Source organism: Falco rusticolus, chromosome 10 (assembly GCF_015220075.1).
Source record: "Falco rusticolus isolate bFalRus1 chromosome 10, bFalRus1.pri, whole genome shotgun sequence".
Taxonomy (NCBI): Eukaryota; Metazoa; Chordata; class Aves; order Falconiformes; family Falconidae; genus Falco; species Falco rusticolus.
The window spans coordinates 28,668,127-28,685,450 of record NC_051196.1 but is presented as its reverse complement, the minus strand read 5'-3'; the positions used below and the strand labels follow the sequence as shown (position 1 = coordinate 28,685,450).

The following is a 17,324-nucleotide window of genomic DNA, read 5'->3' as shown; positions in this document are numbered from 1 at the left end:
GTGGAAAAAAAAAAAAAATCTTGTAGCTAGGCATGTTACAACTAGTTCAGTCTGTCTTAAGGCAATAGTAGCTGTTGTTTTTCTCGCAGAAAATGTAGAAATCTTCAGAAGAAAATTAACCAGAGCTCATCTTTGTCTGAAAGGCTAAGAGGCTCACAAATTTCAAAAATCTTTTTTCTATAGAAATGCTTTATACAGAATCTCTGTGTAGTACAATCCAGAGACTAGTTGTCTCCCAGCAGTGACAATGTCTGCTGTTCCAGAGGAGACGGTGTGTGATGTACCATCCTGAAATATTGTCAGCAAGCCTGGAAATATGAAGGCACTTTCACAGCAAGGCAGGGATGAAAGGAAAGAGGTTTGGGTTTGCTTTTTTTGTTTTGCTTTGTTTCTTAGTCCTAATAAAATCGACCAGTGTGCTCTTAACTTCTCCCCTCCCATTTTGTTCAGCAGAGAAAGGGAACATAATTCTCCTGCAGAAGAGTTATAGAGTTCAGGAGAGAGGGAAGAGGTACAAATTCCTTCCTGGAGGTGTTCGCTTTAGCCAGTGACAAGTTTTCTGTAATATCAAAATAACTCTGAACACAGAGATAAGATCCGCATCTCCCCACTCTTAAGTAGTCTTTGCTGTCTGGTGGTGAATCGGAACATTTTAGTGTCATAGCTCAAGAGGTGGGATGGGGAGAAAGCCCACCCACAATAACCTCTAGTCTGATGATTAAGAAATTCTCTTCAGAATTGAAAAAATGTGGGATTTAGTCTAACTGGGAATTACACCACAAGGAAAACAAGGACGCAATTGAGGAATTACACAGCAGTTGAATAAACACTTGCAGATGACAATTTGGCCTTTTTAAGCACCCAGATTAATTGAAGGAGTCTAGCTTTAAGTGACGCACTGTACATCCTCACCGCCGTCCATGTAAACCTGGGACTTGAACCCACTGCCAGCGTCTGGATGGTTGAACCATAATTGTTTTGTCTTCTCTGCTCTGAAGTCACTTTTTTCAAGGTGTGTTACAAAAGCTGTTCCTCTTCTGGGATCTATACAGGTGGCATTTTAAAATGTAGCAAGCACCCAAGTCTACAGAACCTGCTTGTCACAGAAAATGACACAGTTTGCATGTGACCTGTAATGACAGTTGCTAGTTGAAAGAAACCAGAAATTCAGCTTTATCTTCCACACTTTGGTTGCAGCTGCCATCAACTAAATCTCTCTCCAAGGGCAGATGGTGCCCTGTACAATGAACAATTTAATCTTTAGCAAATAAAGAAACTTTGCCAGAAAATCCACTTTTTTTTTTTTTTCTCCAAGAATAGGCTGTCAATAACATGTGCTCTCAAATACATTGTGATTTGATGACTGTGCTTCATTTATAGGAAAAGACAAAAATTGAATGTTCTCTCTCATTTTTCTTCTCTTTACAAGCCTCTGATCCTTCCAGACACCCCTGTACTGGCCTTTGTGGGCAGGAGCAATGAGAAGGGACCCGTTAAGTGTCAGGATACTTTGTGCCTGTTAGATCCCATGTGTGCTCTTTGTGACCGAGCGCGTGTGTATCCCATGTCAGCTTGAGGCCCAAGCTGAGATCAGGGGTGGAATCTTGGCCTTTCTCAACACAAGTGGCAGAAATCCCACTCTCTCCACCAGCCCAGCACTTCACCGTGTCTCTCTGCAGACACGGAGCTGCAGCCCCCAGTAGGTCCTCTGACTCCATCTATCAGCAAAACTGCTGAGGGGTGCAGGTAGGTGAAATGACCTGCCTAACGCCCTGCACACCAGACCTCCGGGGGTAGGAACCGGATTTTAGCACCCAGCTCACTCTCTTCCCTTCCTCTCCTGGCTGCCTCCAAAGGGAGTGAGGATGGGCTGAGTGTGCGCTGCTGCCGGCAGCAACGCCGCTGGTCCCTCCTGCATGATCCCTGCACCTGGCGTCACTGCCCTAACTGCCTGGGCCCTGCAGAGGTCTAGATTACCCAAACTATCAGGAAAACAAAAAAACTCTTCCCGCTCATTTTTCTCAGCCTGAATAACCCCCTGACCTACCAGCACCCTACAGCTGGCACTTGTGAGCAGTCGCACAGGGACGGAGGAATGGGGCAGCTTCAGCCAGCAGCACTCACCTCCACCCTTACCGCGCCTTTCATTTCCCTGTCTTTTGGGATGTGTCTCAGCATCCCTGCTTTTAAAATACTCCTGGATCCTCTTCTAGTCATTCGCAGAAGAAACTGCCTGCCCTCTGGGGAGCCGCTCAGGCTAACAGATGTCAGCATTTTCACAAGCCACTTTGTTCAAGTGGATTTGGAGGATCTAACCGTATTTGTTCAGGGATGTTTAGTAACCCTCATGAGCTGGGCACTGCTGCACGTACTCAGTACATCTGACTAGGTTGCTTTTTGTCTGGAAATACATATATGTACTGACATATAAAAATAGATTTCTATTTGTACGTAAAGTATAATGTATATGCAGAGGAATTTTTGCATCTCTCTTAGGTCTCAGGTGGCATGATTGCTACGCTTGCATGACTGCACAGGTATGCCCCTAAAACGTCAGCACTGCTGCATCTGTGCAGCCCAGCCATAGCATTCGGTACCGTCAGTCCACCGTTGCGGGCAGAGATGGATCACTGTGTTCACTGCACTATGTGCAACACAAGATAGGCAAATGCTGAAGAATTTTGCTCATCCAGAATCACAGCTAAAAATATCTGTCATACAAAACCATATGCACAGATATCAGAACTTTCTGAAAACAAGAAACTCAAAAAGCGAAGGGTTTGGGGGTTATTTTGGCAGATTTCAAGCAGATTCTTTTTTTGTATCACAAAACTGTTAAGCCCAGCCAGCTGAGGTAAATCAGCATAACTTCATTGACCTACAGAGAAGGAGTTTTGCCCCAGCTGCAGATATGTGCTCTGATGATCTTGCTGCTGAAATCCAGAGCTCGCTTATCTGACCTTGACCTTAGCCTCTTAGCAAAGTATCTTCAACGGAGTTTTCTGAGATAAATGCAACTTAATGACTTCAAATTTTTATTAAATGTAGTTTCCATCATCCCAAGCAATGAGGTCTCTGAATTCCTCCACCTGGGTGTTACCCCAGTCAGCCAATTTTGTATTTAGGCAGGCACACCCCAGGAACATCTGAGCTAGAGCCCACATTTCTTTTCCATTATCTTGTCTGGCATTCTCATAAGCTTACATCATGGGATAGAAATATGTTTTACTTTTAACAACAAAGGAGACCTTTTTCCACGCTCCCCCCTCCATGTGGCTGACGGCTCGGGTTGACTATGCAAAGTCTGGGACCTTCTGCAGGGACACGAGGGGCTCGGGGACCTGCCAGTGACCGTGGTGGGTGGTGGTGTGTCCTCTCCTCCCCGTGCTCTGCTGCTGGGCAGCAGCTGACTGCCACTTCTGCACGGCATGCAGGGCAGCTCCTCGGCACGACACCCTCGGTATGAAGAACATTAGGGACCTTCTGCTGGCATCATGTGGAGCCTCTGCGTGTCTTTGGGTGGGTGCTGCACCCTCAGCAAGAATGAAGATGATCTGAAAGTGCTAGTTTTCATGAGGGTTATTCCTACCTCTCCCAAAATGCTTTCCCACCCTACCAGAGTGGTTTTTTCTGAAACAAATATGTTCTATTTATTTATTTAATGTGCTGTTAAATGACCTTCTGGAAAACCATTCCTGACACAAGGCTCTAAAATGGACGGGCAGGCCTAACTTCAGAGAGCATGCTCCTTACAATCAGGATGAATCATTTGAGTAGTTACTGTTTAGATTGATATAATTTTAGTTATAATTATGGGTAACGAGAAGGCATTTAGAGTCTGTAATATTGTAATTCATGGTGAGAGGAGTCCTAAATGAAATAAAATATATCCAGATTTGTTTTTTCTCCCTGTCTAGATATTATGCACGTAAGCATGATTCTTTAAGGAACAGATTTTCTGCTGTTGTAAAAATCTAGCAAAAGTAGGTCAAAAATGACATCTAGAGATAACATGTTTGGTAACCACAAAGGGACTGTCTGTGTCTTTCTATTTGGCCTTTTAAGAGTCCTGCGATTTATTACTATAGGTACAGCTCCAGCATGAAAAGATTTTGATTCATAGACTCCCATGGACTGTGGTGGGTGGATCACAGATGCATACTGTCATTTTTATTATCCCATTACACTAATAGAAGATGATAAAATTATATTAGCAAAGATCTGGAAATACAAAAAAACCAACCAAAACCATTATAAACACATAAACCTACTGTCATCTGCCTGGCTCTAGAGTACCATCACCTAGAGTACCTTGGACCGTGCCACTGACGTGGTTGGTGCTCTCCTGCAGAACCCAAAAAGACACAATGACAGCAATCCCCAAGCGAAGGACTTGAAAACCACCCCGTGAGCAGACAGCCCATGTCCTGCACCCCGGGAAGCTGCATCGTTTAACTAACTAGTGTGGCTTTTGGCCATGGAGAAAAGGGGGAAAGGAAGCTAGAGAGAGCAAATGAAAGCATGGGTTTGGGCGTGTGAGTGCATGAAAGAAAGAGTGAGCTCACCACTGCTCTCGTGAGCCAGAAGCCATGCCAGGGCTCGGGAGAACAGCTGAGCAGCGCTGGTGCCAGCCCACGGAGGCTGGACACAGGTGCCATTAGCTCCTAACATGCAGTTGACAGTTGTCTCCGATTGCAGCCATGTTTGAGAGTTCCTGTTTCAAAGGTTTCACAGCTGTGCTTTTATGGGAAGATTTGAATGAGGATAGGGAAGAGCTGTGCCATGGACAAGGAGTGGGAAAGTGATTGTTAGAACGAACCCTGAGTCCTGACGTATCCACATTAAAATAGCTGCAACTTTTTGCATCTGTTGATGGCTTGATAATTAATGTTAAATAAAAGCAAAACTTCAGTATCTGCAGCTGATATTTCACATATGCTATATAAGACATCAGCATAATGAACATACTCGCTGCATTTTCATAGCATAATTTAAATGACAGAGGGTTTTTTATGGCACAGGTTGAACTACATTTCAACAAATGCCGAGACAGCAACCAACTTTGCCCATCAGGTGCTGTTTGAACATCCAGGCTGCTATGCCCTAGACTGCACGTGACAAGCTCTCCACATACTCCCTTAATCTCTTAGAGACTTGATAATGAAATACATAAACTATGACCCTTATTGATCAGGGCTCACACTAATTAATTTCCCAAAGTCCTGTCCCAGCCTGCAGTGATATCAATGTAGAAAAGAGAAAGAAAAAAAAAAAAAAAAACAACTCAAGGATGGGGACTTTGGTTGGCCAAAAGACCTAAGGGTGAAGTACTTATCCCATTGAAATCGATGCCAAGTCCCAATTGATTTTAGTCATCCATTGATGTTACCATTAGTCAAGTATATGGATGCTTAGTCTCAAAAGTTTATACAATTGCCACAAGTGGCTTTTATAGCAGTTTTATATAGCTTTTATAGCAGTCCTAAACCAAATCTGCCTGCATACATGCAGCAGTGCAGAGAATCCCCTCCAGCTCCTGGGTGCCTTGTTCCATCTTATCGTTCCTCCAGCAGCAAAAACAGTTGAAAAGGTTCCCACCCTTCCCAGTACCCTGAACTGGGGTCTCCTGTTGGAAGTGTCTGTGTGGTCTCTTGTGAGATGCATCAAGGATGGATCCTGGGTTTGGCTGGGGTGGTGCAGACTCACAGACGGTTGCAGGGATGCAGCTGATTATTGTTCATACCATGGGGTGGAAATAATAGGAAGGAGCAAGAGCTTCTGAAGCAATTTGTCACCAGAAAAATTTCTCATGGACCTACACCCTGAGCGATGTGCCTCTGAAGAGCTCTGCCAACAGTTAATGATGTTCTTCATGTTGCTTTTATGCACGCTCCCCTTGTCAAGCGGGAGTGACCAGGAATATTACTAAGCTGATTTTACGGCTGGTCTAACACAACAGTCCAAGGGACTTCCCCACAATGAATCAAAAAGAAAAGGAGGCAGGAGTATGACTTTTTGGTTTTCCAATCCAAACCCTCGATAAATATTTCCTACTGGCAGGGAACCAGTTCTCTACAGTCACTTTGCTTCTGTCCAAGACTCCTTCCCAGATTTAGCACTTTCGGTAATACTACATGCTGCTTAATTGTCCTAACGACATTCTGGAGGCTGAGTTGAATTAATCAGGAGTTATCACTGCTGCACTCACATGTTTCACCACTGCCCTTCATGTTGCCCTGTGTGGGACCAGCCCGCGGTGTCTGTGTCCCGCATCCATGAGTTAGACAGATGCTCCGCATGTCCGAGCTGCTACAGAGCTTGATATGATCCAAGGCAGGATTTATGTGCCGTGCCACAAGTAGCTTTCCATCCTGGTGAGGGCTAAGGGCTACAAAAATCTGCTCAGAAAGGTAAAGTCAAACGCCTGTGCCATCTCCACTGTCCGCACTTGGACCTTTTGCAGAGGGTGGTTCCGCAGAAGCAGAGCCAGCTCATGGCATTACTGTGTTTCGGCTCTAGGCATTACAATAGTGAGGCTTCTGGATTTCTTTAAAATCTGAACTAGGTGTAAACTGACACAGTTTTGTCCTTTTGCAGTGAAAAATAATAGCTTTTCAAAGTGTGAATTGCTCTGGAGCCTTACCTCTGAAACCTAAAGACAACATTTTAAAGTGTCAACATGGATTGCTTTTAATATCTTTTAAGTGGGAATAATGATCTAAGGTATTCACCACAATTTCAGACTGACTTCCGTGTGTCCTCAGTTGCCAAAAGTCTCTACGTTAGCTGCCAAAACCTCTTCTTCCCTTCCAACCGTTTCTGCATAGCAGCTTTGGGTTGCCAACACAAAACTCAGCATCGCTGTGAAAACTGAAAAGGTGAAGATATTGTAAAACTAACCAAATTATGAACTAAAGAGCATGAAGTCAATGGACTTTTTTGTTTTCATATGGAAATTTTTGAAAAGCTGAGTTTATTTTATTTTAAAGAAAGCTACTGCTGAGTTTCCTGTTGATTTAGCCAGAACATGGGGAACACAACACAGGATTTGACTTGTCTTTGCTGAAATGTCTGTGGCCTTGAACAGATAATATATTTTTCAGTAACATACTTCTCTTTGCCTGCTGCCGGTCTTTTTTTTTTTTTTTTTCTCTATGCTCTCTCCAGATTGACTTTCACTCCACTTACTGCCTGCCTCATTTCTCACCCTGTTTTTCCAGTTGTTTTTTCTGCTGCTTTTCTCAGTATCTTTCTCCCAGGTTATAAGCAAAACAGAACTCAACTTTGGGCTGAACTTTTAAACCCACATCTTGAAACTGAAACAAGCACCTTCTGTCTCTATGTAGAAGCAACTTCACAGCTTGAGTCACTTAGCACTTTTAGCAGTTGCAGAATGGAAAAGGCCCATTGGAAGAGCAGAGGCTTTGAATGCTGGGGAGGTGCCACAACAACCAGAAATAACACAGCGATAGTCGTGTAATTAAACACAATGTGGGTATGTTCGTGGCTGGTAGTAGAAAGAAGCTCATTGTATTAGCCAGTTTTAAGCAACATGAGGGAAAAGCAGAGATGCAAACACTCAGTGGACCCGGCAGACCCGCAGCATCAGCTGGAGTTTATCCACTAATCCCTGCACGGTCACGGACGTAAGGAGCTGGGGGGTTTATTCCCTCTTCTGTGTCCTTGTTTTTTGTGAGCCTATGGGTGGACAAAGTAAAGCAAAGCTGACTCGATATCTACTGATAAAAGTACATACTCAATAAAATCTGGAATTGTGATTAGAAACTGGGTAACGATAGTTGCTATTATTCTGGTTGCAGGACGAATGCCTTAGTTCCAGCTCTCCAGCCCAGGCTTCCTGCACCCAGCGCAACCCTGCACGTCACTCCGATCCTGACATTGAACTCACAACAACCCAGACCGAGAAGACTGCCAAAAAATCTCCCGCTATTCTTCTTCATCCTCACTAACAATTTGGTAATGAAGTATTGATTTCCACTCCCCTGCTTATGGACGATATTAGATTTTCATTGATAAACTGCACTGGGGCTGTCTGGTCTCCACTGTCCCTTTTTGCTGTCACTAAAACAAAGTGCCACTGAAGTAAGATAATGACTGAGAACATTGATGTACTTATTTCGTCAATTTGTAACACTTGACAGGAAAAAAAAATTCTTCATAGTTTAATGTCCAAGTGTGCTACACAAGATGCAGTCACATTGGAAGCTTTACTTTTCATGGTAATGTCCATTTCCTATTTATAACCCCTTTGGGATAGTTTGTCTAAAGGAAATGTTTCTATTCTGTGCAGCTATTACTGTTGCACCTGGGTTGCCCAATCCAGTCATTGCACTAGGGATCAATACATCACAGTAAGTACAAGAATTATTAAGTTAAAACAGATTCTGAGCCAAAAAACCTCTGAACAATGTTAATCTTCTGTGCAAGTTGTTCAAATAGTTATGCTTAACCATGTTGCTGCCAAAGATTTGTTTAAAATGGATTATTTTCAGTTTGTTTTATTCCTCAGATATATATATATATTTAAATCTCCATTACGGTTTATGACGAGACATATGCGATGGAGTGATTTTTAAACAAAAGTACTATTGTTAGATTATTGAACATTATATAAATATAGGTATATCTATATATAAATATCACTATATAAATATCTATATATAGATATAAAAGAATAAAAGTAGAATTCCTTTCTCAATTAGGTGAGCCTAAATCTAAAGCTCTCTGTTGCAGTCAATGGAGTTACCTTGGATTTACCCACCCGAAATGGGATCAGAATCTGGTCTCGGTGCCCTCCGCCCCGCCTAGCTGGTCCTGCCGGCACGGGCAGGCTGGCAAGCACAGCCGGCTTGGAGTCACCAAGACCTGGGGAGACGGGGGCTACTAAGATGGCCATTTCAAATTTGTGCTTGTAACTTTTTTCATTAAAACTTCGAGGTCCCAATTTTAATTTGTGGAATATTCACGTTAATAATGAGATCTAATTAAGACATCCATTAAAAGCCCGTTAAAGTTAATTTAACGTAAAAATTCCAATAGAACTGTATTAGATTTTCTCCATTAAATTAACGTTATGGATTTTTAACGGATGTCTTAATTATACATTATTATTAACGGGAATACTGTATTACACAGATTAAAATCGGGTCCCGAGTCAACTCGCACAATCTTCCAGGAGGTGCTAATGTCACGAGTCCCACGTCACCTAGTGCACTGCTTGGAAAATCCGGCACAGCCCTGTTTACTCGCCGAGCTTTTCCTCGCAGCGAAAGCAACCTCCAGGAGACAAATCCATCTCTGCACTTAATGAGGAACTTCCCTGATTCTCAAAGGAAAAATAAGTCTGGATCAAGTGGTAAACTGCTACTCTGTCGCAAATGAAATATTCCAAGTATGCTGGGCACAAGTTGGGAAGAGGATCTGTCTCAAGTCAGAAAGGGCTTTGGGGTGTCTTTTGCTCTTGTTTCGGTTTAGATGTTCAAGGATACAACTGAAGTGCAGCATTCACAAAATCAGACTCGGTAGGTTTTACCGCATTCCCTGTGGCTTGTGCAGAAGGGCCTGTTTTGGCGTTGTTTGGGAAATTTTCACATGATCCCTAAACTCCACATGGAGGAGAAAAAAGGGCCCTTCTTATTTACCTCCTAGGGAAAGTGTTGCCCTTATGCCACATATAATAGCAAATTGCTTTTTTTATGGCATGCATAACCTAGATGGGAAAAAATATGGCGCTTGAGGGAAGGAGGGAAAAAGTAAATGAAGTTCCAGGAATGTCATTCTGAAGTAATGAGGCATGGACAGAAAATATACCCCTCACATCATCGGATTGAGATGGCAGTCGAAATAGCTTCATTGAAGTGTCAGCACTCATCCATCAATCAATCATCCACAAGGAAAAATAGCGACAGTACAACGGGGCGGCTTTTATGGGATTTACTCATGGGCATAGGGAATAGCAGCTCAAATGTAGTTCTGACATGAAAAGCAAGGTGCTGATATTATTTTTTATGATGGGAGGATCATAAAGTGAATTGAGAACAGTGAGGTCTGTCTTTGCTTAACCTATTCAACTGGAAATGAACGGAGCTCAACTGGAAACGAGCAGAGCCTTCAGATGGGTTAAGATTGAAGCCTGCACCGTGCTGAGCACCAGCCATTGACAACAAAATTCTATTAAAGCAAAATCAATGCATTAGCATTGAGCTCCTCAGAAGCTGTTAAATTGCACAGCCCAGTTCAGAGTTATTAAGCGAAGTCGCACAAGGTGTGTCCTGCAGCACGGAGCCAAAGGCAGCAAGCGCCGTGGTACAATGCCACTTGGGAGAAACTGCAGCTCCAGCCCCACTCCCTTGCCCATCCAGCTTTTGGATGCTCTAGAAAAAATATTTGGCTTATTGCAGAATCTGACAGGTGAAGTTCCCACTGACTTCAAGCGACCCTGCTCCTTGCTCCCGGTTGCAGCGGGGTGTTTTGCTGTCTGCTTTGGTAGGAACCCTCCGTGCAGTGTGTTTGACCACTTGGCTGTGGCCAAGCCGCATGGATCCCAACATGGGCTGCTGCTGGGAGCAAGGAGCCTTCTTCCAGCAACAAGGTGGCCCTATGGCCCCGGCCAAGCCCGCAGCATCCAGGGCTGGGGCTCTTTGGGGCACCAGCTGCTCAATATTGGCAGAAAAGAGGCTTTCCTGGTGCCCCATAGCTGGTGAGCAGCGGGCTTGTGGTGACAACAGGGAACCCCACGGAACAAATCGGCCACCCCAGCCCCACCTGTGATGGCACTTGGGACCCCAAAGCTGAAAACCCCCCAAGGTTTTCAGGAGGGCCGGTTGCCCCGCGGGAGGTCTGGCTGGCCCAGCAGCCTGTTTTGCTCAGGAGGCTTCGCTCCAGCACAGGCAAATGTGGGAACAGCTACTTCATTTAAAATCTGGCCACAAACCTTTATTACACAGTGCTAAACCTTGATTATTTTGCCTGCATTGCTGTCCTCTGGGAACATTTTAGGTACACATTTGAATTAAGTGATTTTTTTTTTTTTTTTACAATATGATATAAAAAAAGAAAATGTACATCTCTCCTCTCTCTTTCTCTGTACGAAACTGGATGAGTTGATAGTTTATCTGTCATATAAATCAGGTAACACAGAAAATCATTGCATCTTTTCTCTGTCGTATCTACTCAATATCTATCGTTCTGACTTTTATTCTTATTGGAGATCATCAAAACATTAATTAAAAGCCTGGTGATCAAACAGCCGAATATTTATGATTCACGTCCTTGCTTATTAACAAGTGGCATATTGATACACCACATATCCAAGCTGTTTATGCTCTTGCACTGCAATAAAGCAGTAAGAATTGTTACCCTTACATGCTGCTTTGAGAGATTTATTCAGAAACCATAGCTCCCTTCCTGCCACCATCCATGTCAAAATAAGCCATATCACCTTAGAAAAAATGTTCTGTTTTAAAAGAGGGAGATGTAATTAACATCTCTTTGGAGCCTAATATATAGGAATTTCATTGGATCAGTCTCAGGTGCTTTTTCCAGACTCTTATTATTTAGGCTGAGAGGGAGAAGGACACAACTTTAAAAATGGTTGTCATTAGTACAATAATAATTGTTGGTTTTTAAAAAAAAAATCTTTGAGAATCCGTTAACAAACCTGCCCAGTAATTACGTGTCAATGCAACTTATCATGGGTTTTATCACCTACTTGTAAAAGTATTTAAAAGACTGACCTCCCTAGCTTTTTTTAGAGATCATGGAGGATATAAGAAGTCATTTTAAAAATCAATAATTATATATTAACACGATAAGGGTTGAAGCTCTCCAAGCCAGTTTTACAGGCTATTGAGTCGACACTCACACATTCACATGGAGAGGATTGTTTCCCTCATTTCTGGCCTTTTTTTTTCCTTCCTTAATAGTGTTTTGATAAAGTGCCATATTTATTGACTAATTTATAACCACAGTTCAGTTCCTAAAATAGAAGGGGCTATTCCCACTGGGAAGCATCCACGCAGGCTTTGCATGGAAAGCCAGCTGCCCTCGGGGATCAGGAAAGTACAAAAGTAGCAGAGTTTTGGCCCGGGGCAGCCTCGGGGTGGGAGCTACGGAGGGGAGATGGGCTTTCCTCAGCGCTGCTAATTGCTAATGGCCTGGCCCTGCCAGCAAGGCGTTGCTCTTTTGGTCTTGCTGTGAATATTGTCTTGCAATCAAACCTGCTAGGGAAGCACAAGGGAATGAGAGATGGCAACCTCATTTTTTTGGCAGAGATTTCCTCCCAGCGAAGAAATGACCCTGTTCAGCACCCAAGGCCAGGCAAGGCTGAGGCCACCATCCCCATCCCCATCCCCATTCCCATCCCCGTCCCTGGTCCCATCCCCACTCCACTTGCCATCGTAGCTCTGGGGCTGGAGAGAGCGCCCTGGCTAAGTGGAGGTGGGGCTCTGTCACATGGGGCTTTTGTCTTCCCAAACAGATATACGATGCAATTTATATTTAAAATTCTCTCTATAAAGACAGTATTGATCACAGATTCCAGATCAATATGTTGCAATTACAGCAGGCTTTAAAGGCCATCTGTCCCCGAGCAGGAGCGCTGGTATAACCACCTCTATATATTTTGAAAAAGTGCTACTGGTATGTGCCCGTCTTCTTACCGTACACCCTGACATATTATTTTTGCTCCTGGGAAGTTGTCTTTAGGAGCTACATAGAGTTGTAATTCCCAGTCACTGGCCACCCAAGAGGACAACTCGGACCAGCTTCTTCTTGGGTTGCAAAGTCACACCAGGGTCGGGGACGCTGTGGTGTTGCTGGCTGGGTTTTCCTGCTCCCCCTCACAATTCATCCCACAGGTTACAGCTTTTCTTTTTGTCCTCGGTTGAAAACGATCAGCAAGAAGTTGTCGAACTTCACTAAAACGAAGAACTTTTCAGTAATGGTGCTGCAGAGTTTGAGCTGGGCATTGGTAGTTGCAAACGTCCTTTTTTTATATGTGACAGGTTGGACCACAGCGAATGTAACATTTTGAAACTTGTAACTAAGGAATAAATGACATGCATCTAAAGAGAGATTTCAACGCTTGTTTCATCAAACTGAGGTCCTAATTTGTCATCGCCTGAAGTTGAGATAAGTCTTTCTGTCGATGCCCCTGGATGAGGTAACTAGGCAGTTATTCCCGAAAGAAATGCTTCCTGGATTTTCTTTTTTCTTCTTTTCTTAATTATTTCCTGCAGTGGTTGACTTCACACAAGCGCACGGAATTTAGGATTTTTTTATTCTCCAATTGTCTTTTGAAGGAAAGTGAAAGAATAAAAAAATAAAAATAATGGCTTTACAGTGACAACAGAAGCTGATATAGCTTTGCAAATGAGCACATGCCAAGCGTAAAAGCCCGGGGAGGGGGTGTGCGTCCTGCACATGCTGTGCCGCATCCCACCAGCACATTTCTAATCTTCCCTGCAACCGCCTCCCTCTGATTTCAGTTCAGCCTTCAGCTTTACACCAACATCTAAAAAACAGAAGCCAGATTCTGAATGCATTTATCCCAGTGTAAATCCAGAGCTACTCCTTCGAATTTACCCTCTGTCTACACAGCTCCAAACGCTGCCCACAAGGTCCGAACCCTGGATTCCTAACGTGTTTAGATGGTTTTGAAAACAGCTTCAACAAACAGTTGAAGCTCCGTGCAGATTAAATCTAAGGCACGGTCTGCACTTCAGAAGGTTTATAGTTATGTCAGGGAAGTGATTGCAAAACTTTGTTATTGATGTGACTATGCTGGTAAAAGTCCTAATGTAAAAACAGTTGTATCACTATAAAGCACTTTATACTGGTACAGCTTATTTTGCTTTGCTGGACCACTTTTATACCAGTGCAGGCACTTTTATCCCAGTATACTTCAATCTACACTGGTGGTCACTTTTTGGTTTAACTATGCCAGCAAAAATGCGAAGAGTAGATAAAGTTTAAGATGACACTGTTGTTTCTTGCACCGAAGTGTCTGTACAATATTTTCTTTGAGAGTCTTTTTAAAAGTGAAATAGCTGTACTTCTGGACTTAACTGCAGGGTAATAAACTTCCAGTTCATCATCACTCTCAGCTCATGAAATGTCTTCAGGCCTTTGTAAAAAGCCCTGTTTGAGACAACAGATTAAATACTAATCCTGGCAGATCGTACATCTCCACTTGAGTTCATACCATCTAGCTGAGCAAACTCCTTTTTTTTTCCTTTTTTTCATCTAAGTAAAGGCAACAAATTCTTTCATTAGACTTCCTAGATGAGAGAACAGGAGAAAGAGATCAATATTTTAAAAATAAAATGAAAATAGCATCAAGCAAAAATGCAGCTACATTAAATGCAAGGAATGCTTTCCCTTGAAAGCCACATCCCCACGTGGGCATCAGCCCCGGGTGAGGGATGTATTTACAGTACTTAAACATCCATGCAATTGTCTCAAATATGGAAGATTTATGTGGGCAATGTTTTCACTTACTAACTGGTCCATGTGACATTAAAAAAATATGTATCTGTATATATTTTGGTAGATATGTGGCTAGGTGCAGATATCTACCCCCTATATACGTTCCTACGTACACTGGCACACTGTACGTGTGCGTGTATGTGTATCTATTTATAAACAGGCAACAATTCTGTGGCTGAAGTAACAGCTGGGCACTGTTGGCACCAAGCGAAGCAGCAGATATCTTCAGGATGTACAATGCAGTATTTTGGCTTTATAACGCAGCAAATGCTGGAATGTGCAATACAGGTTGCAAAAGCTGACAAGCTAAACAGTTCTTATTTGGCTCAGGGTACTTCACTGTCATATGTCTCCGGTACATTATGCCCTTTTGTCTAGTGCTCAGGCACCACTTATTAACCCTTTGTTTTTTGGGGTTTTGGGGTTTTTTCTGTACATTTGTTTTGGGTTTTATTATTGTGAATATGTCAGCACGAATCATGAGAGATCCACCCCCATGTTAAATAAAGGAGCATAGTTGGCCATAATAGTAAATCTGACGGTTTCGCTCTGCCCCAGCGCTTGTGGTATGTAGTAAGTTTGTTATTGGCAGCATCTTCAGGTTACATCTGTGACCCGTGGTGTTAGTTCTAGAATTTTGTTTAAAAAATAAATTAAAAAAAAAAAAGAATCAAAAGCTCATTTCTCTTTAAAAAAAATTGTATATACTACAAATTGCAAAAAGGAAAGATTAAACACATTTTTTATATTAACAACGCAAATGGGACTCCTTTCCGAGAGGACTCACGGTGACTTTATCTGTAGAATGTTTCAGTGCTTATGCACTAATTTTGTAACAAGTGCATGCTGTATAGAATATATTGCCTGTATACTTAGAGTGGAGGGGGGGCCAAGCTGCTTTTCATTGTGCACTGCAGCTTGTTTGGATGAAAAGTTGCGCCTTTGATGCATTTTTATACTGTACATATTTGTATATATTAACTATATTGCCATGTTATGAACACAGATTTTGTTATATTTGCTTGTTTCGGTTTCCTACAAAAAACTGGTCCATAACGGGGGATATTTTTTTTTTTGTATAGAAAATATGCTTGTAATTTTTGTTTGTTTGTTTTCTTGGTCATCATCTTTTAATGGCTCATAAAGGAATTAGAGACGAGTTTTTGGCGGAACTCTGAGAAGCAAGTCTGTGTTTGCATGAGACCTGCCCAATCTCTGGCTATAAAGGGGGGCGGGGGGAAGAGGGGGAATCTAAGTCAAGTTTTGCTTTTAAAGCATGCTTAGTCCCATGGGAAAACTCATACATGTACAATTATTCTCTTTGTATTTTATCTAATAGTGCCTGAATTTTTTTTTTTAATGTCTTCTTGGAGGAACAATTCATAATTGTCAAAATTTGAAACATTAGCTTAATTTTGTTTTCATGACCTCTCATTTCTCCTCCTTATTTATTTTGTTGCTGTTTATAATGGGCCCCAAGGCCATTTCTGACATTGCAGTGTTCTTCTTCCACATTAAGGATGTTTTTAAAATTACTAAGATTATTGAGCCAACAGGCTGTTTTAATCAAAACCATGTTTCACTTGGTTTTGATGATTATGAATGGTCCTTACAGTGGAAGAGCCCTTTCTGCTGGGGGGACCATACCACCTAGCGGCCCCCAGGCTCAGCACAGCCAGCCGCCTGCCCAACAGTTACTGCCTTTCTCAAAGCCTAGCTGGCAATTTTGCTTCAAATTATTTGCTTGTTATAACTAACTTAAACTAAACAAATTGATAATGTTAATGGCATATTTTTTTTTCCTTTGGCTGATTGCTAAATAAATTCGTATAATTTATACTAGAGGAGATTACTGCTTTTATTGTTTTGGGTTCCCCCAAACCAATTATTAACAATCAGGACTATGTATCTCATTAAATTTAAATCAGGTCAAACCTATTTATCTAAGGCCTTTTCTGATTTACAAGAAGATGACTGTATTCCAGTGCATTTAAGATGTATTTCTGTGTATGATTTTGCAGCATTGAATTCTATTAATGGTGATTTTTTTTGTTCTGTATTTTTACCATGGTAAATACATTGTAAAAAAAAAAAATTCTCTCAACTTTGCCACAGAAAACATTACTTTTTATGCCCAGGGATTTTTTTTTTTAATAAAATCACTGCAGTTTTAGAACTGTAATTAAAGCCCTGAATAATAGATCACACATCTTTATCTGTTGTGTTTAAAAGAAAAAAAAATAGCCCAAACTGTTCACATAATCCTGAATGCCTCATTTCCATAAAAAAGGTTTCTATACATATATTATTTACATTTTTAAACATGGTAATTCTTTCCTTTGTGGCATAAAATGTCTCTTTTCCACTGCAGCTATTGGAAAGCGACTGCTCACATCTGAAATGTTATCGTAATTTGCATCAGGAAACCCAACTGCAGACATTAAGGACTTGGGTGTGTTCAATTATGATTTTGCTGGAGGCTGTCCCTCATTTTAATGCTGCACTCATTGAACTACCTTTCTGAAATCTAGCTGATATGGTTCACCATAGACATGCTTCACAACATCATTAGCTTTGCAAATGGCTTCATTTCAGTCAATGCAGACTTCAGTTTTGGCCAATTGTAAAATGGAAATTTGAAAAGGAAAAAAAAAAAAAAAACAGATGCACTTAAAACATGAAAAGAATTATTTATATGATAAAAATATATTTAGATTTTCAAAGCACAAGACTGAACAGAAGTGCTCTTTTTATGCTTTCTGAAGATGTTACTGTTAAAAGTCTTTCTACATCAGGCTTAATAAATCTGTAATGAC

General features: G+C 41.9%; 1 protein-coding gene across 1 annotated transcript in view; it reads left to right on the top strand.

The window, feature by feature from the left end:
- Window positions 1-17,169, top strand: part of TSHZ2 (teashirt zinc finger homeobox 2) — a 231,304-nt gene extending 214,135 nt beyond the window's left edge. Inside the window, exon 3 of the mRNA XM_037402667.1 lies at window positions 7,821-17,169. The gene's annotated coding sequence lies outside the window, so the exon portion shown is untranslated. The remainder of the gene's footprint in view (window positions 1-7,820) is intronic.
- The last annotated feature ends 155 nt before the right edge of the window (window positions 17,170-17,324 follow it).